The sequence below is a fragment of the Egretta garzetta genome, unplaced genomic scaffold, assembly GCF_000687185.1.
Source record: "Egretta garzetta isolate BGI_Z169 unplaced genomic scaffold, ASM68718v1 scaffold170, whole genome shotgun sequence".
Taxonomy (NCBI): domain Eukaryota; kingdom Metazoa; phylum Chordata; class Aves; order Pelecaniformes; family Ardeidae; genus Egretta; species Egretta garzetta.
In genome coordinates, this window is record NW_009258380.1 from 1,152,028 (window position 1) to 1,176,022 (window position 23,995).

Here is a 23,995-nt window from a genome sequence, read left to right on the forward strand (position 1 = left end):
TATGCTTTCATGCTACTTGTGCCACGCTGCCACATCTTTACAGAGCAATAGGAATACATTCATAACATAAACTTGAAGTATTATAACTCTCCTGTGCTTATAATCAGCAGCACATGAACTACTTCTGTAGGACTTGCATCGTGGGAAGGATACTAAATGAAACCTGGTTTTGTGCCAGGGAATTTTGGTGAGAATTAAGTAGAGGAGACATTTGAGCCTGGTCTTATATGGGTTGTTGCCTCTCACTTTACCTAACAAAAATAAAACAAAATCACAAACACTCAAACTTCATGATGCGGTAGTATGTGGTTAAGTTTTAAGTACTCCCCCCTCAGCTCTCTGTACTTGATAACAATTATCATATAATAATATGCCATGTAAATTTATTTAGCAATTGTTATTAAAAATGCTGTAATAATTCTAACAGTACTGTGATTATATTGCTATTAGCAGTAGTAACTGTAGTCACGATACATCTCTAATAGATCATGACTGACTTGGCTGGCATATCAGTAGGCTGGAGCTGATCAGCTGCTGGTATTTACTTGCATCATGCTCACCAAATGCTGTATCGCTTAGAAGGTGGAGATGCCACAGTTGTTTACACATACAGATGAAATCACTTACTAATAAGCAGTAGATATTATTGCCTGGGTTTGGGGGACAAACCAGGCAGCCAGCAGCGTTTTGCCCTCTGCACTCTTGCCTGGTGATCCGGGGCTGACCTGACCAGGGCTGGTTTTGAGCCACGCGTGAAACCAGATGTTACATGACCAAACACAAGCCAAAACACTTACCTGTTTCTGCGTTAACTAGAAGTTTCCACAGCGGCTGTGTGTGCAGCGTTAGCCCGCACCAGCAGATGGGGCGGTTACAGTGCATTTTCAGCCGGCTCTGCAATAGCTCGTTATTCATGGAGTGTCTTTTCCCCTGCAGAGCTCTGAAGCTTATTTTTCATTAAGAATCGGCTTTTTGTCGTTAATGGTATTATTGGCTATTGCCTAGCTTGATTCCGCAATCGCTGCTGATGTATGAGTGTTTGAGGCACTGTTTTTCAGGGCAGTGTCCCAAGGGCTACATCCTAATGGGATTTTGTGAAACAACGCAGAGGAGTGGCCCATAACAATAGTGGTGAAAAAATACTTCATTTCTGTTTAGTGAGCCAGGTAATGTTCATAACAGGCTCCCCACCATTATTCCTGTTTTCAAGCCTGAGATATGTACCAGATTTAAACCTTCAATAGTTTTTGTGTGAGATTTCAGTGAGAAGGCACAGATTCTAGGTAAACTGTAGCCGTATCATTTTTATATGCAAAGTAGTGCAGTCCTTTATTACTTGGCCTTGCAAAAAAAGGTGGTCTCTACGCACACATACACAAACACACACATTTTTTTCCTCCCAGTTAGGTCATAAATTAAGGATTTGGGGTTTTATATAATAAGAAATCACATGTGTCAATCTGTTGTTGCAAGTACACAATGTATTCTAAGTATCCTGTTATTTAGCATAACAGAAGAAAGTCTCTAGAATCCAATTAGACTGGTTTTCTAAGGTTAGCTATGAATTCTTCTCTTTGGAAAAAGGTAGTTTCTCAAAGTTCAAACCTCTTGTAGGAAGGAATGTGCTTTCACTTTTACATTTATTTTATGAGGGGAAGGGAAAGTTTCTTCAGACCAGATGATACTACCAGTGTGAAAGTCAACAGCCAGAGCAGTGACCTGGTATACTGGAAATTTAAGTTCAAGTTCATTCTGTTTGATTGAGGACTTGGACCTGAAACTCCAATATCTTTTACCTATTCAAGGCAGGGGTTCTTATGTCCTGACTAACAATCCTATGGCATATATAAAAATGTGTAAGCTAACCTCAGTGATGTACCCACTTCTGATGTAAGTATTCTTGCCTATTTACATTTGACTTGGCATTGAAAAATGTCTGCAAAATAACATTGTGAGGTGTCAATTTATCAACATGCAAGTGAGCAAGAAGGGTTCCCCTCTCCAGCATGAGCTGTTCTTCATACAAGCTTGCTACGTCATTCATCTTCCCTCAAATGTCCCATACCTGAAAACTTGCAAATTGGCTATTTTTTTAGGAGAAAAATGCAGAAACTGTGATTCAGTTCCCTCAGTTTCTTCATGTGGCAGTTTTCTATTAAAGATTCTTGGCTGAACTTTCATTTAATGTTCCTGCCAAGATTTCCTAAAATATACTTGGCCTTTTACCATAAGAGTGGGACAGGGATACAAGACAGGGAAATTCAGTCCAACTGTTAAGCTGGACCTGTAGAAAATAATATATTCATGAAGCACTTGAAGAACCCTGCAGAAAGAGAAGAATAACCACTTTGAGAACATTTCTTTGTTAAGTGATGTGACAGCTTCTCTCTCCTTCAATGCAGTGGGAGCTACAGCTGGTCAATACAAATGGAAGAGAAGCTCAAAGTAACTTAAATAGGATCCCCATAGAAAGCATAAGTAAAAATCACATCCACTTCAAAGGAAAAATGAATTCTGTAACCCAGTTTAGCTTTTGAATCTTCAGACTCTGTTTCAGACACAAGGAAGTGTTTGTACAACTTCCAGCTTTTCTAAGTTTAAAAAAAAAAAAAAAAGCATTGCCTGTAATACTTGTTTCTCCCATGTCTTTAGACCATGACAGCCCCAGCAAAATTCCATTTGTATAATCCTGTAGGGAATAAATAGTTTATTTTAATATTTGATCAGAGGAAGACAATATATGATCCCACCAAGAATATCAGAATACCTTTAAAAATTCGTGTCATTTCTTAATGATGGTCTCCAAAGACTAGAGAATACTTTTGTCTGATGATGTGATCAAAATTAAGACTGTGTTACAGACACAAATCTAAAATATGTAAGAAACCTTTCTACTAAGACCTCAGATGTTCATGTTCATGGTCTAGGATTAATGTTCTATACGAAAACAGTACAAAAATCTATTTAGAAACATGAAACAGCTTAAACCACTGAGCAAAGCAGCGCTGTATGATGGGGATAAAGAACTGGGAATCAATTTGCCATACAAAGTGGTTTTTCACCATTCATTTCATTTGGTAGCTCTGAAAGGCAAACAGTTGTCATAGAAACAGTAAAATAAGAAATCCATTTGTTGGGACTGGATGATGTGCTTCCTTTGAAAATGCAAATAAAGGTTCACTAGATAGATTTTTGTGTGTATCCCGCCAGAACTTTTAGTTTGGAATAATATGCCTCTGGTTGTGTTTATTTCATTTAAATAGCTAATCCTTTCCATGCTGGTTGGACTTTCTCAGCGTGCTGTCCTAGTCCCTGTGATTTCATGTTGCAACTTGTAATCTTAGACATTTCAGACCAGATCTCCCATCCTACATCCCCACACAGGAGCTTTTGAAAATTTGCCTGGAAACAAACTTGTCAGGAACTCTCAGGATTCATTTTCCTGCTATGTTCTCATCTCCTTTATTAGAGCCGTTGTGCAAATCAAAGGCACAGACTGCAATCGGGCTTTGCAAGCTTTTAAGCTTTTAGTCCTCTGTCTGTTTAAAGGGCTAACGGTTGCAAAAACTGCTGTTTCAAGCATCCTGTTCTTTGGCCCCTTCTACTATGCTATGAAATAAATGGCTTAAGGATGAATGGGAAGGACACAAAAGTGTAAACTGCATCACTTTAACACAAGGCAAAAGCTGGGAGTGAGCCTGCAATCTGAGTTTAGAAGTGAAATATTTTCTAGCCTCTGGAAGGAGCAGAGCTAAAGGTACAGACTCACTGCAATGATAGCAGTAGTGTACACACCTCCAGCCTTTCTTTAAACTGTCTCAGTTTTCAATACCAGCGTCATGTTTGATGCTCAGTGGAGTCTGATTTACTTTGTCTTTTTGACAAGAGTGCTTTACTTTCCTTGTCAGACTCTTAGTGGTACTCAGGCCAGCTAGTATAAAGCAAATCAGGCCTTCACAAGATACACGGAAGAAACTAGCTCCGGCCCACCAGAACACCTCCAAATATATTTGAGCCAGCACATGTTGTGGTTACACATTGACTGTCAAAAAAAATCACATTGTGAAATATTATAGGTACTTTCTGGGAACATGTTAACATGATAGTGGCACCCTGAAAAACTGGGAACACCAGAAATGGTCATTTTTAAAAAGGACACTAGACTGTGACCTATGGTTCTAGAAACAGGGCTAAACTGGGATTAAATACATAAATGTCTGCATCTCTTTTTCTGAACTGAAGTAGAAGTCAAGAAGCAGACTTCAGACACAAGCTCCCAGCACACATTATGCATGCACAGCATGCATCTTGCCCTTCAGGTTCACTGAGCTCCCATGACCTCCAATCTTCTCACTGTCCATGGCTAATACATTGACATACGTCACAGTGCATCAGTGTAGTTGTAATACTACTTGTTGGAAAATGAAATGTTCAGAAAATGTCTAGTTGTGTTTTCCACAAGTTTCAAGCAATGGAAAAGAACCAAATTAAGACTATGAAAGTACATGGCTGGTTTAGGAATTTTGGTTGTTTCACCACTTCCAAATACAGACAAAAAGTTTGTTCGTCCTTGCTGAAAAGTCAAAATTGAGTCTATATTCACCTTTGAAAAATCAAATTCCTGGCTCCCGCCTGTATGTATGTTGCTTGGATGAATGCTGGGATGTGAGAAAAGCCTTACCTGACTGAACAAGTGGTTTTGAATTGGTGAATTTTGAACCACTTCTAAGACATTGAAGGTAAAGTGTTTGACAGAGGTCTTGAAGAGAAAAGAGCATCTGACTGAAAGAAGTCAATCAGGCTTTTACCACTGATTTTAAGGACTCAAAATTTCACACTGAAATGTTCCTCAAACTATGGGAGCTGCATTTTGAAAAAAAAATAACATAAGCCTGTCATTTGAAAAGTAAAATATTTTACCTTCCTGCCAAGCTCTATTTCTGACAGTCTTGCAGCATTTTATATATATATCACATAGACAGGAAAAGATAAGTAAATTTAGTAAGTCTGCTTAAAAAGCTATAATTCCTTGATATGTAGAGTAATAATAAAACCTTGAGAGAATTTCATATTGCTATTTTATGCCCAGTGACTAACATAAAGGAAATGATTAGCATTCCTTTAACTTCAAATGAAGAACCTCAGAAAAAATATTCATTCATCCAGTTTTACAAACGCAGATGTCATGAAATGTATCTGAAGTGTGTCTTGAAGCAAATATTTGCATCATTTTTTCATTAGTTTTCCTAAAACTTTCAATTTTAGAGGCAAGTTATAGCTATACGGCTTCTTCGCTTCAGAGTGAAATGTGAAAATAGGCAGATAGAGAGGAACGGATGGGTTTGAAGTGGATAAACAAAAAAATTGTGTGGTCTTTCATAGTATCTAACTGCAAATCTTGTCAAGTTTAAAAATGTTCAAAATGTTCTTTTTTTCCTCTGCTGTTGGTCTCTACATGGCTGTGGTTCGTGGTATGGTCTGGCCAAGACTAGAGGCAGTACTGGCACAGTATTGTAAAAGCCATCCTCCTGAGACTTCTTACCCAAGCAGAACCACAACATTCTCAAAGACTTTTTAAGAAACTTGCTATTGAGAGGATTTCATTCCAGCATTTTAGATGAAGAAAATTTGAATACAAGTTGGAGAACCCTCTGCATTTCAAGGTTTTCTTTTTAATATTTTAAACCACAAATCTTCTAAAGTTCACCTCTTACCGGTATACCAACACACTTTCATGAGAACTACCCTGAGTTACACAGTGAAAATATTCCTGTTACTAGGGGGACAATGCAAATGGTAATTTTCCCTTTGAAAATATCTTGTTTCAGGAATACCTAAGGATTAAAAATGCATACATATATATAAAAGCTGGAAAATAAAGATAGCTCAATTATCTACTATGCTAACAACAGAGAACAGGCAGGTGTAGAGAGAGAGAGAGGGGACAGTGAGCCAGGGGACAGCGAAACCATATCGCTCCAGGTAAGCATCTGGCCTTTGGCATATTACTGATAAACTCTACATCTGTCTTGTGGGAGAACATAGAGACAAAAATGCATGTTTCCATTCTCCAGTTAATATTTTTGGTGAGTGACTGTCTGGGAGGGGGTTTGTGTTTGGTTTTTTTTTTTTTTTTACTTTTAACAACTGCAAATATTATTTGAATTTGGAGAATGCTTAGGGGAAGGGCAGTTGACAAATTTTAATCAAGAAACCACTTGCATAACGAAGGAAACAATGGAGCAACTGAAGGGAGGCAACACCATCTGGAGGAAAAGATTGATAGCTTATTGAGAAGCCAATGGTCTGTGAAAAAGAGATGTCTCTGGGCTACATAATTAACTTGGTATTTTATTTCTTTATGGTGTGTGGGTTGTGGGTTAGTTCAGAGACCAATGAAACTCATGCAATACTCTCTGAAGGCTGGGAGGAGAGATGCACACAGCTTAAAACAAAGCTGGGCCATTTTCTTTCTTTCCATTTCCTGAAAACAAATTTCTTCATTTGAATTTCCTGGAAACAGAGTCAACTGAAGTAACTCACTTTGTTTAAAGTTTTCATCATCTGCATAATTTCACATCTCTCCTGGTTTTGCTGGTTCCAAACTACCCCATGATTTGGCAGATGTCACAGCTGCTCTTCAGATTTGTCATAGCCTAGTGACATGTAACAACAAGAGGAGACCAAAAAGTAATAATTAAGCTATTCCAAAACATTTAGTTCTTCAATATAAGTCAAGATTACTATTCTTCATGTCCCTACTCAAGTAGTTTTCCCATATTGATCATCACTTTAATGGGCTGCACTACGCTCTGTGAAACATTTGCACGACATAAGAACTTCAATAGTTATAGGGGAGAGAGAAGTAGGTGCCATCCTATTATCATTCTGATGTTTATTTCTCCTTTTCATTAGGCTAGAACAGATATTTGCAAGAAAAAAATGCTATGTGAGAGATATAGATAATTCGCATCAACAGTAATCTAGCCTTTCCATGAACCCAGTAAGGATGTTTTTACGAAATAACATTAATGTTGGCTTTCTGAGTATTTTCTCTCCAGTATTTTTCTGAAGTGACTTTGGTGAACTGTAAGTTAAATAACCACTTTTTCCTTTCATATCTTGATTTCTCCATTGACTTTTTGCTTTTGAGATTTGAAATGATACTTTTGTGACACAACTGCACCTCCCATGGTGAAAGATGGATGAAAAACCTCATTCTGTGGCTGTAGTGCTGGTCAACACAGAAGTATAGGCGGGTCTTAAGCGTATATTCACTGTGCTACTTTAATTCTGTTGAAGTTGATTTGGGGAATATCTTACATTTAAGCACTTCCCTCAGGTTTCTAGCAGTGTTACAGCCTTTAAGCTACATATAAAGCTGGAAAAACAAAAGCGCACTGGGTGATTGAGGGAAATAGAAGAATAATACATTCTGACAACTACAGTGGGAACTATTTAGCCATATAAAAATGTGGGAGAATCTGCACTAGGTAACAACTGTTGTGTACATTTCTGGGTATGAGAATATAGATTAAATTGGTTTTGGAGAGAAAAGCTTTTCACCTAAATGGGATCACCAGAGTTACAAGCCTGTATAATAGTAAAAATTAGAAGCTTTCGCTGAGTTAAATGGAGAGGACCTAATTCCCAATTTCTGTGCTGGGTGTGAAATTGCTGTGCTGTGTTAGCATAAAGCTGGTGTAAGATAGTGAAGAATAAGCCTGATGGATTTTACTCAAATTCAATCCATTGCTATATGAGAAATAGATCTAACATAAGCCATCAGCAATAAAATCTCTCAGAAATCCCTGAGGCGGTTCAAGGTAGCAGTTTCTTACTAGAAAACATGCATTTATTTCCTTCCCAAGAAAACACAAACTATTAAAAGAGTTGGTACATTTAACGGTAGATTGTGCTGATGAAGGGTTTACTTGAGGTAAAGCCCAGTTTCATGGGGTACTGCAGGCATTCACATGCTTGTTAACAGCACCTCATCTCCATGAGCTGTCATCCGATCACTGACAATCTGATAAGTATTCCCCTGCACAAGCAAATGTGACTTTTGTGTTATGGACCTAGACTGCGGCTGTAACAGCTAATACATCAAATCTCGGTTTCTCCTCCACCTGGAAACACTGAAAACCATCTGTAGCTAATCATCCACTGCTACCCTACCCCACTCCTGCAAAAACAGTAAGGGGGCTGGGGGGGAGGGTGGAAGTGGTGGTATCTTCTCTTTTTAAAGAGCGGGTACACTGACAGCTTTCCAGTGATAGTAATCATGGAATCAGGGAAAGATGGTAGGAGCTCTGAGTGAGGCCAGTTGGCTAAAAGGGAAAATGGTCTCTGAGTGTGAAGTAAACAGCTGATAGTGCAACTCTAACTTCAGGTAAAGCCAAAGGAAGTAAAATCCAAACATCCAGGGGAGCGTAAGGAGTCCATTTACCTGCATACCTAGTTTGTTTGGGGTTTGGTTTTGTGTTGGTTTTTTTGATAGCTCATATTGCTACCTAATTAACTTGGCTATCAAAATAGCAAAAATAGAGAAAAGCTGTGAGAGTTTATTGTTCTCTGTTTCAGCATAATTACCTCAGTTTAGCCCCAAGCAAAAACCAAAAGTTGAATCAGGCTGCAGGGGGGTGGTGTAAATGAGGACACAGAAAAAACAAATTAAGGTCTGACAAACTGAACAATACAGCACAGCTGGTGCTGGCCTTGAAGGAAAGAATGAAATAGGAGGGAGGAGACACATTAGCTCTTCTTTTCTTCCTGTTGCTAGTAGCATGTCAGCCCCTTTCCATGGTGGAACCTGTCAGCCCAAGGATATCTCTGTAGCTGTGTTACCTGCTTGCTCAGAAGGTACCTTTGCTGAATAATTTTCAATGATCGGTGGTTGTACTTGAAAACGTAAGTGCTTTTGTTGTGGAAAAAGGTCTTTCTGCATAGGTTTTACTTCAAGTTCTAAAAAGGGGGGTACAGATGGTACTTGTTCCTTCATATGAAAACTCCTAAATACCACAATATTTAAGAGTGTCACACAGATATACATCTCTTTCTTTCCTTTCTTCTTCCTCTTTACTCCTCCACACATGTGCTGGAAGTAGAATTACCAAAGGTCCTTACACAGGCCATACAAGGTAAAGGACAACTGGCAGGGTTTCAATACTTGCTCCCTACCTCCTCCTTCCCTGCACACCACCCACCCATGCACATGCTTTGTTTGCTTGCCCACAAGCCTGTTACAATCTGGTTCTTGCTGAAAATTACTCTTATTTTTCACATATGTCTTCAGAAGATCTTGGGCAGGCACATTCTCTTGTAACTTGCCTGATGGGTAATCTTTGGGTATGTTAGCACTGTAGATCAGGAAGGTGCTGGAAATTAGATCTTCTGTTTTATTTTTGTTATTGTGGGGCGAATCATAATAGCTCTTTAAATTTTAAACCATTTCAGCCCTTCTGTTGTAAATGGAACACTGATTTCCCATTAGAGGAAGGCCTGTAGAAAGATGTAATCACACATTCAGTGATTCAAAGATGTTTTGCATGCAGGGTTGCTAGTGACTGAAATGTCAGCTCCCATAAAACCTAAAGAAGAGCCATTTCTAACGCTCAGGTTGTTTTCATATAAAATTGATTCCTAAAAATGTTCAGGTTGGGCTTAGAGGCAGCCAACACCTCTGAAAGGTAAGTGCAAGAAAAATAGCTGGCTCAATTAGGAGAATTGCTCTGTGTTTTTCTTTTGAAAAATCTGACAATTACATCACATTGCTATTTTTAGGCAGCTAATAAAGTGGAACACTGGGTTAATGAAAGCAACCTGCGCAAGCGGAGCGCTATGGAATATTCACCCAGCATATGCATGGTAAGCTATATGTCTGAGGGAAACACACGCAATCCACCTGCTCCTTAATGATGCCTTAGATTTTTGCCTGAGAAGAAAAGCTGGCTCTATTGGCAAAACAGAAAATGTAATTGGAAACAATTTCTCTCTTAATCCACTCTTTACTTCTTAAATTCCTTGAGTTTATTTTAGAGGCGAGAATGTGCTAATGCCATCAGCTGAACACAAACGGTGGTGAGCTGTAGGAAGGGAGGAATTTGATGTATGCGTTGGTATTCACAGTGCTCTTCTGCAAATGGTCTATGTGTTTGTTCTACAGTGCAATTCCCTAAAAGCTTAAAAAAAAATGCCCTGAATTTTGCAGCTCCGTTGAGCATGCTCTAGTAGGCTACACAAAGCTTTTAAGGTTTCTCTGTTTGAAAGTCTTGTGGGTTGCAATACCATTGGCATTGTTGTTTTGAGCAAACAAGAGTTGAAGGAACATCTGTGGTCATAATACTTCTTATGATTGTCGAAGTCTCAGTTTCAGGTATCAGGGACAAGACGTAGGTGCTTCCAGATCCAAATGGCTGCTGCTTTCAAACTGTTGCGGGTTTTGCTAGTGCAGTTAAAAGGGAGCAAACTCAGCCCAAATTAAAATATGTGTTTAATAGTAAAATGGCATGCTGAATTAGAGAACGTAGTGTTTATTATTGTGATCTGTACATGAGGAGACCTGCAGGGTTGTTCACATCCTTACCAGTTGCTGTTAAACATGGTGGTCTGGATGCGGCCTCTGTTTTAGGAAACCCCTAAATTCCTGATTGCCGGAGGCTTGGAGATCACGTGAGGGAGAGAAGTGCTCTACACTTATTTTTTTTTCCCTCCTCCCTGAATATCCTCTGTCCCAGCTGTGGCCAGGGACTTCCTTGCCTAAATCAGGGTGTTATGATTTCTGGGTGATGAGGGAAAAAACCCAAGTGGGGATTCTCTCAGTCTCTGAGATTACGGTGAAGCATTGACTTTAATGAGACAGTTCATATGCTGAAAGTGAAGCATATACCGAGGACCTTGCTGAACTTGACTGTATGTGGCACAGCAAGCGGCTGTTGGTTAGGGAAGGATTTGCGTGAGTGGGAGAAGAGAGCTTTCTGTGCAGCTCCCCCATTTCTCAAGGGCTAACATGGATGAATTGGAGACTCTAGAGAAAACAGAAAATCTTTTGTATGAAATATTTTTTTCTCCTAGAATGAACAGATTAAGGGTTGATTAATTCATGCTGATTGTCAGCTTAATCAAGAATATAAAGATCACAGGGAAAAATTGAGCTCTTTCTGACTTACAGGGTCTGATTAGAGCAGTCATCTGGAAAGCATAAGCTATGATGGTACTTCTCTATTTCCAAGAATAGATTAATAACTAAATTGGTTGTTCTGTTATAGCCTTTTTAAACAGCTACACTTTGTCTCCAGTTATTACACTCTAGGTATTGTATGAGTGTGTTTTCAAAGGCTGCCGCTCAGTTTAAAGATCAGCATGTATTCAGACCTTTTTCTGGCTGAAAAAGGCACTTATTAGCCACTGGGTAAAGGATACATCAGAGGCAGCTGCAGCCTCTCGGTAGTGTGGGGTAGGAGTAGGGGTGGTAAAAGGGGTACCTAGATGGAGCTGGGGTTGCTCTTCCTGCCCCATAGCAGGGCCAGAGATCCTTATCCCTACCGAGGTCTCCTGTCTCCCATACCTGGAACGACCACCTAATATTTCCCATTATTTCTCATCAGCTTCTGGCAGTCTCCTCCCTCAGGAAGCTGATATCAAAATTTGCCTGTGCCTGAGAGATAGCCATAGAGTAAATGTAGGATGATGACATTTGCTTCCCCTCCGCCTTTCCCCTGGAGACATTTGTTTTCTTCTAAATCTGCTTTATAACATTAGAGCTCCATTTGTGTGTTATGTCTGAGCCCAGCTGAAAGGTATTGATGATTTCTACTTTCAACCTTGTTGTAACTGTGTTTTAGTGATATCGACAGGCAGAGGCAAACCAGAAATACACTGGCCAGTTCTGTTGTTCAGTGCAGATCCAGCTCTAGCCTATATGTATATTTGCCAGAATGAAAAGTTTCTGTAGCAAATAGTTATCCTTGTTGTGCTACCTAAGTAATATAATATACATGCTGCTCATGCTTGAAATAATTTTTTACTAAACGTGTTTTGATTAAACAGGTAACTTTTAAGGGTATTTCTGATTCTTTTAACTGGCAGTCAGAAATAATCTTGTCTTTGCCTACTCATTTCTCTGTGCTTTTGAAGTTTGTTAGAAATTCTGTGGCTTCCCATCTATGCCCCCATTTAGCTGCCAATGAAGTTGGCAGGAGTTTTTCCACTGGCTTCATCCAGAACCAGATCGGGCCACTGGAGAACAAATGATAAATTACATTCATAAACTGGAAGTTACCACAGGCGTTGATCAATACTCACACAGATTTCTGCCCAGGCAGGGTTTGCAATTTGGCATCCTTCCTTCTTCGGTAATATCAGTATGCCCTCTAGGGTATCTAAAGCAACACTGGGGTTTGCTGTCCCTCTGGGGCTTTTTTGGGGGCAAGTGTTGAAATGTTGTCAAGGGAGTTGCTGGGGAAGGTATGGTGCTTCAGAAGTTCCTGGCCATGAACAGCAGCACTTCTTACTAGAGTTCCTTATCCTTATATTTTGAGGCCACCAAGTTCACTGAAATGCCCCGTGTCCTTTTTTTTTCTCCATTTTATTGCTACCAGTAACAAAAGCTGAAAATTTTGGCATGAGGCTATTACATTTTTTTCATCAAAAATCATTAGCTCTTGAGTAAAATGGTGTCCTTGGTTTTGCAAAAGCACATAATTTCAGAATTCTTTACCAAAACAGAACATTCCTCTGTTTAAATACACCTTTTGAGATCTTTCAGTCTTTTAAGTGTTCTTTAACCTATTAAGACCATCTGTTAAATGTTTTCAACTTCAAAGAGTGAAAATATTGAATATATAAAGCAAGATTCTTTTTTAGACTAAAAGCATGACTATTATCTTTCTTTTCCCAGGGAACATTTTCCCCATTATCTGCCTTGACAAACAACTAGTCTCACTAATAAGTAATTCAGCAGCAAGAGACTCCAGGGCTGTCTGTATAAAATTATGGCATGCATTAGCTGATGCCCTCGCTAGGTTCTGAGAGATTTAGCCTTGACAAAATGGCATTGCTAAATTCCTGGATGTCTCCTTAAAAACTGTCCCTTAAATTTTTGGATCTCTGCAGTTAGAAACTGACTGCTCTACTGGAAAAACAAGGACTAAAATAAGTTTTACTTCCCCCCCCCAGCTGTGTTCTTTCGGAACTCATTAAGGCTGTCTGAATATCATATTTTACAGAATTCTTAATCTGATTCAAGATTAATTGAGCTGTTTTTCTTAAATTGTGTGTGTGGTTTTCCTTTTGCCTTATGAAAAGGAACATTTTAAGTGCCTGGCAGGTTAAAAGGGGAAATAATAAACAGCCTCATCACTGAAAGAGAAACTGTACTCTGTGCCCAAATGAGCCATGTAAAACTCTGTGTGAGTAAGGCACATTCAACATAAATTCTTGAAAGCTCCAGGGTCATACTAATTTCAAGTGCAGTCTTTATCTCAAGGATCTTTCTTTCAGTTGTGAATACTCCATTTAGGGAACAGAAAGGTTGAGAATAATTAGTATTGTACTTTCACATGCATTACGCCTGGGTTAGCTATTAAAAGAGCCCATTTGGCAGCAGCAGCAGTGTGCCAGTGCAGGTAACCTCAGTGGAAGCCAAACCCCGGGAGCTTCCCTGCCCAGCAGGACCTCCTGGTCCTCCTCCCCCTCTTGGCTGCCTCTGGCTTTGACTCCTCACTGCTTCTGTCTCCAGCACTGTGCGGTCTCCTGGAAGGTTTGGACTAAGTGAAATTACTACACGGTAATTTTGAAGTGATGAAAGTTGTACATACAAAAATGCTGCCAGTTAGAGAAGACCCTGGTTTTAATAGTAATCTTATCTTTAAAAGATGAAGCATCAGCAAAGTTATGAGGTTTTTTTTGCTGCAGGTAGGCTCTCAAGCTTTGTGGAACTGTGAAGTCAAAGCAGAAATTGGTGGATATATATTTTCTGGCTTCCGTGTACAGTTAGATTTTAATATGATACAGTTTTATTCTGGATTGGGGGAGGGGATGTTTGCAGTATCACATAGAAAACTTAATGATAGCCAAGACCATACTTGTTCATGCACCTGAAACTACAATATCATACAGGTGAGATACAGAGAGTGGGTAGGGAAAAACTTCATTGTCTTTTTTTTTTTTTTTAAGATGATGGAAAATTGAAGCAAATAAAGTCATTTAAATAAGGTCACACAGGAAAATTGGGGAGGGCTCAAATATTAACCTGCACTCTCTGAACGTAAACATCTTCTAGGTCAGCCAGTCTCTTCCACTTTGCTCGTTCTGTAAAAGACTGCATTTTAACAACTATGGTGCTTCACTGTTACAGGAGGGCACCAGGGGAAGAGACCAGTTTAGGCGTAGGGGTTCGTTGCCCAGCCTCTTAGTAGAATTTTTCATTTTGAGAGATAGATGTTAGGGAAGCAACTGCAGTCATGTGGGAGCTCTGCAGTATCTCAACGGAGCCAAAACTATTCATTACTGTTTGCTGTAGACAACTGAAGTTTCCATCAGTCTTGCCACTTTTACAGGCATCAGAATAATTAATGCAAAGACAAATCTCATGATGGAAGGTCCCTTGTTCTGATAAAAAAGGGCTGTAGGTAGTGAGGTTTCCACATATGCATTGCCTCTTCGCACTTATTTCACTTTGATTTTATTTTTTTTGAGACTATATGTCAGTCACTTAATTCTCAGTGTCAACTGCAAAATGTTGAAAGCCCTCATCATATAGACTTTGAGCAGTAGCCCAAAGAACTCACGAGGTGCTCCTGTTCAGTTCTCAAATGAGTATATTTTTTGCAACTAGCAGTTGGAAAGAAGATGATCAAGCACGTAATCACTCGGGGAGACCCAGTGGTAAAAAGGGGTTAGAAAACCTTAGAACTTGTTCAGATTTTGATTTCCTAGGGCATGCAGACCTTGCCAGAAGCATTCCTTCAACCCCAAAAAGTACTAATCATATGGAAGACTAAAGCAAAATGAACTGGAACAGTACCTACTTTCAGTTTAAACTTTCTCTTGACACAGAAGTGTGGCATATTCCTTTTGTTGTCCTATATCCAAAAGATGGTGTTAGTTTTATCTGTTCTGGTTACTGTGAAAGGATTTGGGGAGTTCTGTGCTGTTTCTGCAAAGAGACCTTGACGTAGAGAATACACTGTTCCTTCCACAAATATTCACATATATAAGTGTGATGTCTTGTGTTACAGAAATCAGTAAAACCATCTTGTACTAATGCTTGTTGAAAGGGAGTAGAAAGAGGACTAAGAAAGGATAAGGAAAAGCTTCTACGTAGCATAAAAATATTTTTCAGAATCCAAGTTTGAAATTTGCCCTGACTAAAATGATGAAAATTATGAGAAAAATTATGAGACAACGTTCCATAACAAAGTCTAACAATTTGCCTTTTTTAATGGGAAAGCTATATTCTTTCCAAAGTCATAAAAATAGAACCTTAAAACATCATCTGTTTTCCTAGCTGGGACAAGGTCCCATATATGTGCAATCTTCAGCTGTGATTCTGCACAAAACATTCAATATTTATTATTTATTTCCTCTTACATTTTATTATTGTTAATGGAAGAGTCCAAAAATATAATCAGGACTCAGACCTGATAGTATAGAAATAATCAAGACTCATGCCTGATAGTGCAGAAATAGCATAGGATATCTGTCTTGCACCAGGAGGCTTATAATAAAAGACATGAATGTATGTAGTTATGCACATGTATCTAGTTGCCACCTTGAAACCTTTATGCTATTTATCTAAAAAAATAATGAAGCCAGTTACCTCTAAGATTACACAGTATATCTAAACTGCTGGATCTGAAAGCAACACTGAGTTTTTGGATTCAGGAGCTTGCCCTTGCCTCTACCCTGACCACTATCAGGGCAGGACCAAAAGCCTGCCATCCAGCCTTTGTAAGAGCTTGGCATGCAGACCAAAAGGGAGCCCAGATATTTTTTTGGCCGGATTCTAGATCTGAACCCATTTTCATATGAAACCCTAAACTGAGCCCCAAATGATTTCACAGAAATATTCTGAAACATAGTGTCCTGAGGAGTTTGGAATACCATGCCACTCGTTTCTAGTTTTCCAGAATAAGTGTCAAAAGTTTTCATTTAGAAACAATCCAATTTTCAGTTTTGTGGGGTTTTTTAAATGGCAAAACAAACCCTGGAATTTCATTTAAATAATCACTAACATTTTCAGCCTGGCTATAAGGTTTGTTGTGAAAGAAAAAAGCATTAAACTTGAAAGGTTTTGGAAGAAACATAGGAGTGTTTTCTTTAAAGTACTATGTAAACTCTGTCCAACTTCATCATGTTCTTATACGATTTTTCAGATTTCATTTGTTTTTTCTCAGTCCTATTTGCCTTTCCTTAATTATTCCTCCACTTTGCTGCATTTGCTTCTCTTTAAAATATAGAGAAATAGGTGCTCTCAAAGGGATAAAAACTAAGATCGTCATCCCTTTTCCTTTCTCTGTGTTGGTCAGTAATGTGTGGATGGTTCTTGTCACCCTCCAGTCTTGGAACTCTCGTCTGGTTGTCAAGTGGCAAAAAGCATGACTCTGGGAAGTGAGCCATCACACAGCCCATGTAGCCAGAGCCTGCTGCAACCTTCAGCAAGAAGGCAAGGAAATTGGAAGAGTAACAGAAAAAGTTAATGCTTTCCTTTTCTGAAAACTCTCTGCCATACCCTGGATTCTCAGTGGAAAGAATAAATGGCATAGAAATGAAATTAGCTCTTTGCAAACATGAAAGGTTGAGATGACCTCTGCAGGAGAACTTCTGCAACCTGTAAGACCCCGGAGGACCAGCTGGCCCTGCTTTGTTAACTGTAAAGGTAGAGCATTGTTGAAAATCATCCCTGGCTGTGATTTACAGCTGGAAAACTTATATTGAGCCATATGTTGGAAGGAGCGGGACAGGGATGAAAATGCAGTTCTTGAAGAGAAAGGGTCGAGTCTCAGACAGTGATACCAGGGGAAGATAACTTTCTCCCCTTCAGATTAATTTCAAAATGCATTAAGAAAAGAAAGTGTGAGGTTTGAAGAAATTTTTTTTTTTTTTGATTGCTGAGTACTGGTTGATTATGGAGGGAAGCCTGGTAGAGAGACTGGTTTACAGATGCTAGGATGTTTGTTGTCTGGCTTAGTGAGGGAGGCAAGACTAGCCTCTTAGTCTCTTCTGGGAACCAAGATACTAAAAAAACTATTTTTAAAATGCTGAAGCTTAATAGAAAATATCAAAGGGGGTGTTTGAACACTGTTTTGGAAGATACAGTTGTGACCCTTCACAAAGGCAAGATAGGGATATAAGAGGGATTGTCTTACAAGTAATTAATTAGGAATTCAGATCTAACTTTAGTCTGTATATGAAGCTTCCAGGAAGGTGTACAAAGGTCTTTGCTGAGAGAGGCTTAAAACAGGTACACAGCTCCCTAGAGGTTTTTTAACAAAGAAGATGGGGCAAAAAATGCATGAAATTTCCATTACAGTAATGACTAATAAGTGACCTAGACTCTATTATTCAGAAAATAAATGTGTAGTGCAGTTCTTTCAGACACTAATTGTCATGTTATTGCTGTTGTTCTAGCAAACACAAATAAGCAAAATAATACTGCAAAATGAAATTAGCCTCAATGAATATATGGTGCAATCTGTGGCAGTGGAAAAAGTCTTCTGGATGAGAGTACATCTCCAAATCTGTCTTTAGGATTTGGGGTTGACATATATTCTCTAAGCCTTTTCTCAATTACGGCAATTAAAAAAAGCCTTGCCATTCTGGCAAAGCCTCTATGTAAGATCCAGATCACCTGAAGTTGGGCATCTCCACTCAGTCAAAATGGACAGAAGAGAGAAGGTACTTGATTTTGTTAAATCATTCACCCAATGCCATTTCTTAAGAGATGGAAATGTCCTGTTTACTCTTTCTTTTTGAGGACTGCTTCTTCCAAAAGCGGGAACTATGCTCAAAAGTTACTAGCCTTGTATCAAACTTTTTAAAGGCTAACTGAACATCTGCATTACATTCCCTGAAAGACTAGTTCCAATTCTAGTTCCTCCTGTGATGCAGAAGGACTGAAGCTCTTGCAACCACCATCAGGCACTTTGATTTGTGCTTCCACAAATCCTACTTAAATCTTCAAGGTTAATCCTGAGGATCCCCTGATCCCCTCTCAATTTCAAGCTCAATCTGGAGGTATCAAAACTCATACTTTTCTAAAGAAAGGTAGTTAAAGTTGTGCCACTAGGAGGGTGTATCTCTGGCAGTTAAGCTCCAGGCTCGCTTTCCTCTTGCATCTCGGGCACAGCTGCGTGGACTGCGTGCCTTCTGAGTGCACCCACTGAGATGTCCTATGCAGAGCAGAGCACCAGGCAATGTTGTTGTTGTCCTCTGCCTGGGCACTCATTTGGAGCTGTTTTCTCCCTGTCAGAGGGGATGTGCATCAGCATCTCCCATCTGGCTGCTCTGGGGGGCCGGGCATGGGCACATATGGGGCAAAGCTGCTGAGCCACACCACTTCTAGAGCATGAGTGAGACCTTACCAGGATGATGTGCCCATTTCTTAAGGTGTTTAAGTCTCCTCAGGTGTTGCCTATAGAAACTGAGCACAACTCAGTGCTGTAAATTCTGTACTTTGTTTCAGGTGGCCTGATACCTCAGAGTAATACTAGCCAAAATACCCTATAGCTGATTTGTTTGGCAACAGAGCAAGTATTTGTGCCCAGTGATAACAAACTGGAGAATTGTTAGGATTTGGTTGGAAGAGCCAAAGCATCCAAGATATTTTTTCCCTTCCCCCACAGATTATGTTTGATCCACCTTCATTCCTTCATGTGGGACCCAGGATAGATATTTTGGGTTTGCCAGGCACTCAACTATCCCTATGAACACAATACCTTTTTTTCTTTCTCTTTTCCTTTTGGTGGGGGAAGTGTATCAAACATGGAAGCTTTAGGAAATGTGGGACGTAAGTGTGAGGCTTGTGAAATGTTTCCTTTCAGAAGAAGCAGCGGGTGCAAGATACAGACATAGACACTGATACATGGCTGAGGAAGAGCTAGGGTTTGGAGAAATGGTGAGGGTTTATGTAGCAGTGTTCCTTCTGGAGTTCTCTGCTGTCTTGGAGATGGTAACAACCTCTGGGGAAGAATTTAGGTACAAAGGAATTATTCTGAAGGGGAAACCAAACAAAAACAACCCAGAAAGTTGTAAGTATATGTCAGAAACAATAAAAACTGGAGGATGTTGATCAGAAGCCATCAAGGAACTCGGTACAAGCAAGACATCAGGAACTTCTTTGCTTGATCATTGCTGTCTACAGTGTTGATGTGATTAGCAACACAAATGTTTTGGTGTATGCAGAGCTTCGTTAACTGACTCAGTTGTGGGGGTGAGCGAAGATATCTGACAATGTGTCATCAGTGTCATGTATAGCAAGTTGGACTTGCCACTTTTGGGCAGGTCAGGTCTGCCCTGAACACACACTGAGAGTAACTTGCCACATGCACATTGCGATATGTGAGGTTTGCTTGCTGCTCGTTGATGTTGCTGACCATGCAGGCGGCAGCTAAGGGTCTCCCTGGCACCGTGGGAGAATGCTGCGCTGATGATGGGTACCATTCTGAGCAAAGCAAATTATGTCTTTGTAGTACCTACAACTGACTGCACTGAGGACATGAGTCTTATTGCAGTTTGGTTTATCTTTGAGTCCAGCAGTACAGTCTTTTGTATTGCAGGTAGATGAGGAATTGTTGCCATTGACTGGAAAGCATGCTTTCTAGGAAACTGCCACTGTGATTTATTAAATGGGGCTTTGGAGTTTGGGGTTTGTGATAAAGGGGGAACCCACGTGAGGGGTCTCCCTTACTAAGGAAGGATCCTTTTCTGCTGTTGTTTATGACATTAAGTCTGGAGAAGCCGGGATCTGCTCGCTAAGATATTATAGGCCTGCGTAGCACAGCATCCTGCTGCAAACAGGCTGCAGCACATAATGGAATATATTACATCCTGATGTTGTGAAGATGTGTCTACTGTTGTTGAAGATTATAGTTAGACAAGTTGGTGTCCTTCACTTATCACTGTGATGGCCAAATCAGTGGCATTCACATACATGCAAAAGTCTTGGGAGGCTGAGAGTGACCCTAACTGTCAGAGGCAAGCAAGACACAGGAAGCAGCAAATCACCCAGGGTTTTTTTGAATGGAGAATTGAAAGAAAAATTGGGAGAGCTATGGGTGAAGAGTGAACAGGAAAGTGACCTCTGGTTTAGGTTACGGCAAAAGAAAGATTTCTGGTTGAATTAAGAATTGTGTCTGCATTTAGTATGTATCTACCTTCCTGGTTTGTGTGCTCGCTTTCTTCTTTGTTGCTCTATGTTCTGTATTTGATTCAAGCCACTTACTGCTGCCATCATTTTTTTTTAATATGTCAACCCACTGAGCAAGCATAATGGAAATCCATCAACGTGCGTTAATTGTAAGTCTCTCCACATGAGCCACAGGTATGGTTCACACATGTAAACAAAATGAGTGGCAGGTTTCTGGAAATAGCACTCCCACCGTAACCGTCATGCAGTGTGTTGCTTTTTATAGTTTTTTAAAAAAGGTTTCAAAATTGACTCACTTGATTAAAAGAACATTCGCTAATAGCTTGTCAGGTCTGTTGTAATTTTCAAGCAAATTAAGACAATTTTTTTTTTAAAGTAGTAAAAATCTGGAGTATGACAGGTTGAAATATTAGTAAGACTGTTGGGAAGTTTTGATAGTCTGTGCTTGTGAATTTTAATGTCTAGCAGCAAACAGCTATTAAGCAGAGTTCTAACGCATCTTTTACGTTCAACTTTATGATGTGTGCCAGGCACTGCCAAAACACATATATGAGTGCAGATGTGCTGAGCAGGGCTAAAGAGTTGTGATAAATATGTTTAACATACTTGAAAATATAAGAACATTTTTGAAGCATGATAAAAATAAGAGATTTGCCCCATGATGCTTAACTGAGTACAAATGAGAAGTTACAAATGCAAAATGTATTCATTACTTTATCACAGAATTAAAAAAGGAAAGAAGTATATGGTCTCTATTCTTCTGTCCTTAAACCACATCCTTTTTACTACAGCCATGTTGTCATTGTGATTATGCAGCCTCGGTGCTGGCTTTCTGAGTACAGAGAACATCCTTATAAATAATTGTGGTGGTGTTCCAGCTTGAGTGTTTTTAGAATTTGACACAAACATGTATTCCTTGAAAGATATATCCAGATCACAGGAAGAAGAGAGGTGAAAACCTATGTTTGGGAAATATCATTTCTGAAAGATAGGAACAGCCTCTGCTAAATCCCATTTCTCAGGTGTGTAAAAACTGCACTCTTCTTATTTTGTAATTTGCATCATAAGAGCTGAAAATTGCTATCTGTCTGTTAAAGGGATAGATTATTTTAAGCTCTGTGGCATTAAATTCAGTCATTCTTTTTCAAGTTATCTGCTGTGTAATTTAATTGAGAAATTCAGAAGTACCTTGACATTCTCAAAGTCAGCCTAAACCTTGGCAGCCTAGATAACATGTATTAGGCCATATGTGCTCCCATAAGCCTGCTCCCATAAATACCTGCTATTCCAAATTAACTTGTTTGCTTGTCTGTTTTTCTCTAGCTTGAGCACTGGGAGCAACATGGGAGCACAAAGTAGGTACAAATACTCCATACTATGTAAAACTAGTTTCTAGACCAAGTCTTAGGCACTGTTTCTGGACCTTATTAGCTTCAATGGGAACTGTATAGACAAACCGAGGCTTATAAGGGCTGGAAACATCAGAAGACATTTGTTACAAAAATTACCTGAAAACATTTAATCAGATACTAACTGCTTTTTTTTATTTAGTCATTAAATAGGCCATTAATCTCTTAATAGTTAAATTGCTCAGTTTTCCCCCTGCACACAGACCCACCAACTCCTCCTATACCCTTAACAATGATGTAGATCAAAAATTGATACGAATAGAAGAAAAACTGCGCAATTCTATTAGCTAACATTTAAAACACAAAATTTCTTCAGCGGCTGTACTGTTCATGCTGGGAATCAGTATACTGGCAGTGACTGAGGAAACAACTTCTCAATATTTACCTTGTAGTTGTAGACTGTCTCATTAATTTTTAAGATCTGTGATGGCGGTGTTCAAGGCTCTTGTTTTTTGGTTATTAGCATGGCTGGCTTTAGAAATCACTAAATAATAAGCCAAGTGCTTGTTGCTGCTTTAATCTTTTCTCCAGCTGAAAAACCTCTGATTTTAATGTATAATGAAGACGGCTTAGAGCTCCATTTCTTTCTTCCTCTGAGGAGGTGCCCTTAATAGTTTTTGTGGTTCATGTTTGATATCCTAGTCACTTCCTGGCAGTAATGGTGGTATGAAATGTCTTTGGAATTGTCTGAGACAAGCTTGTGATACTCACTGGTGTGTTTTGCCTGCTGGAGACCATGTCTCTTTAACACCACCACTGATCCCGAGATTTTTTTTTTTTTGGCCAGTGTCAGCAGTAATATGCGTAGTCATTGAAGCAATAACATGGTATCTCCTGTAAAACCTAGGCAAGATGTGTGAAATGCATTGTAATTTAAAAAAAAATAAAAATCTTAGAAATCTGTTTTCAAATTTCACTCTTGGTATGACTCATTGCAAACCTAGTGGCTCGTTGCTGCTTGGTGCATTGCTCCAGCTATGAAGCCTCGTGATGTATTAGCTGTGCCTGAGTGATGCATTCCTTCAATCTGTGAGCCCTTAGGCAGAAGGGAGAGGAATCTCCTAGTTTTCTTCTTTATTTCTTTGTGGCATGCAAACCACAGACTGCCTCAACTCTCATGCTGCTGTCTATACTGCTTGCTTTGGCCAGTAGTATTGCCTGACCACTATGCACAACATGGAAATAATACATGCTGTGTTTCTGAAGGATGAACTGAAAGCTTTTTCTACAGCTACTGTGTTGTGGTATAATATACTCATGAATGAGTAACTAAAAGTTGTTGGAAAGCAATACTATGTAACAAAAAAAAATCTCCTTTACAAATACATTTGTAAAACAAAAGAACAAGAAAGTAAATTGATTCAACTATTTGCAATGTAAAACATCTTCATGTTATCTGTGGGGTTACAGAATATATAGTGGGTTGTTAGGCAAATTGAATGTCTGGGCAATTGTTTCTTTCCATCGTTCCTACTCTTAATTAGTTGGCAATCTTTTACATGAGTCCCATGTTAAACAATTACTTTGCCGCTTCCCTTTTCTTTCACGGTCTTGGTTATTTCAATTCCAAGTAACTACAATAATTTAGAAAGTACAGTAATGGATTTATACCAACTAAAATGGTGACAATAATTCAATTGTAGAAATGGGAATATCTTGGAATGAGAGAAGAGAAAGTTCATATTCTTCCCCTGTTTTAACTTACCTCAGATAACCACCCCTTCCTTTATTCCTATTTTAAATTGATACATATGTAGGTAAGATGCTTCAACAACTAAGTGATCCTGATACCAAAAACCAAATAAGTCAATGCAGAGTTCCTCTTTGCAGAAATACCCATCAAACTCTTTTGTGTAAGGATGAGAAAAGTATTGCAAAAATTCTCTGCACAGTTAAAACGGTCTTTAATGTTCTAATATGTTTATAAGCTCCAATCCTTGTCTTGATTTTCAGAAGAGAATTTAAGCCTGCATTTTTCTTTAATAAGGTGTGGGGGAAACGGGACCATAGGGCTGTTGCAAGTCTGGAAAGAGGGGTAGGGAAACTTTGGTTGTGCCTGGGAACAAGCCCCTTGAAATTGTGAACCAAGGGGTCTCCAGAGGCCTGTAAAGGTAGTTAGTCCAAAGTTTTTTCTTCTGTGCTGTGGCAGTGTGGCCCAGATTGTTCCCTTCCCCAAGTTAAGACAGAAATGAGGATGAGTTCCTTGGCCGAAGCTGTG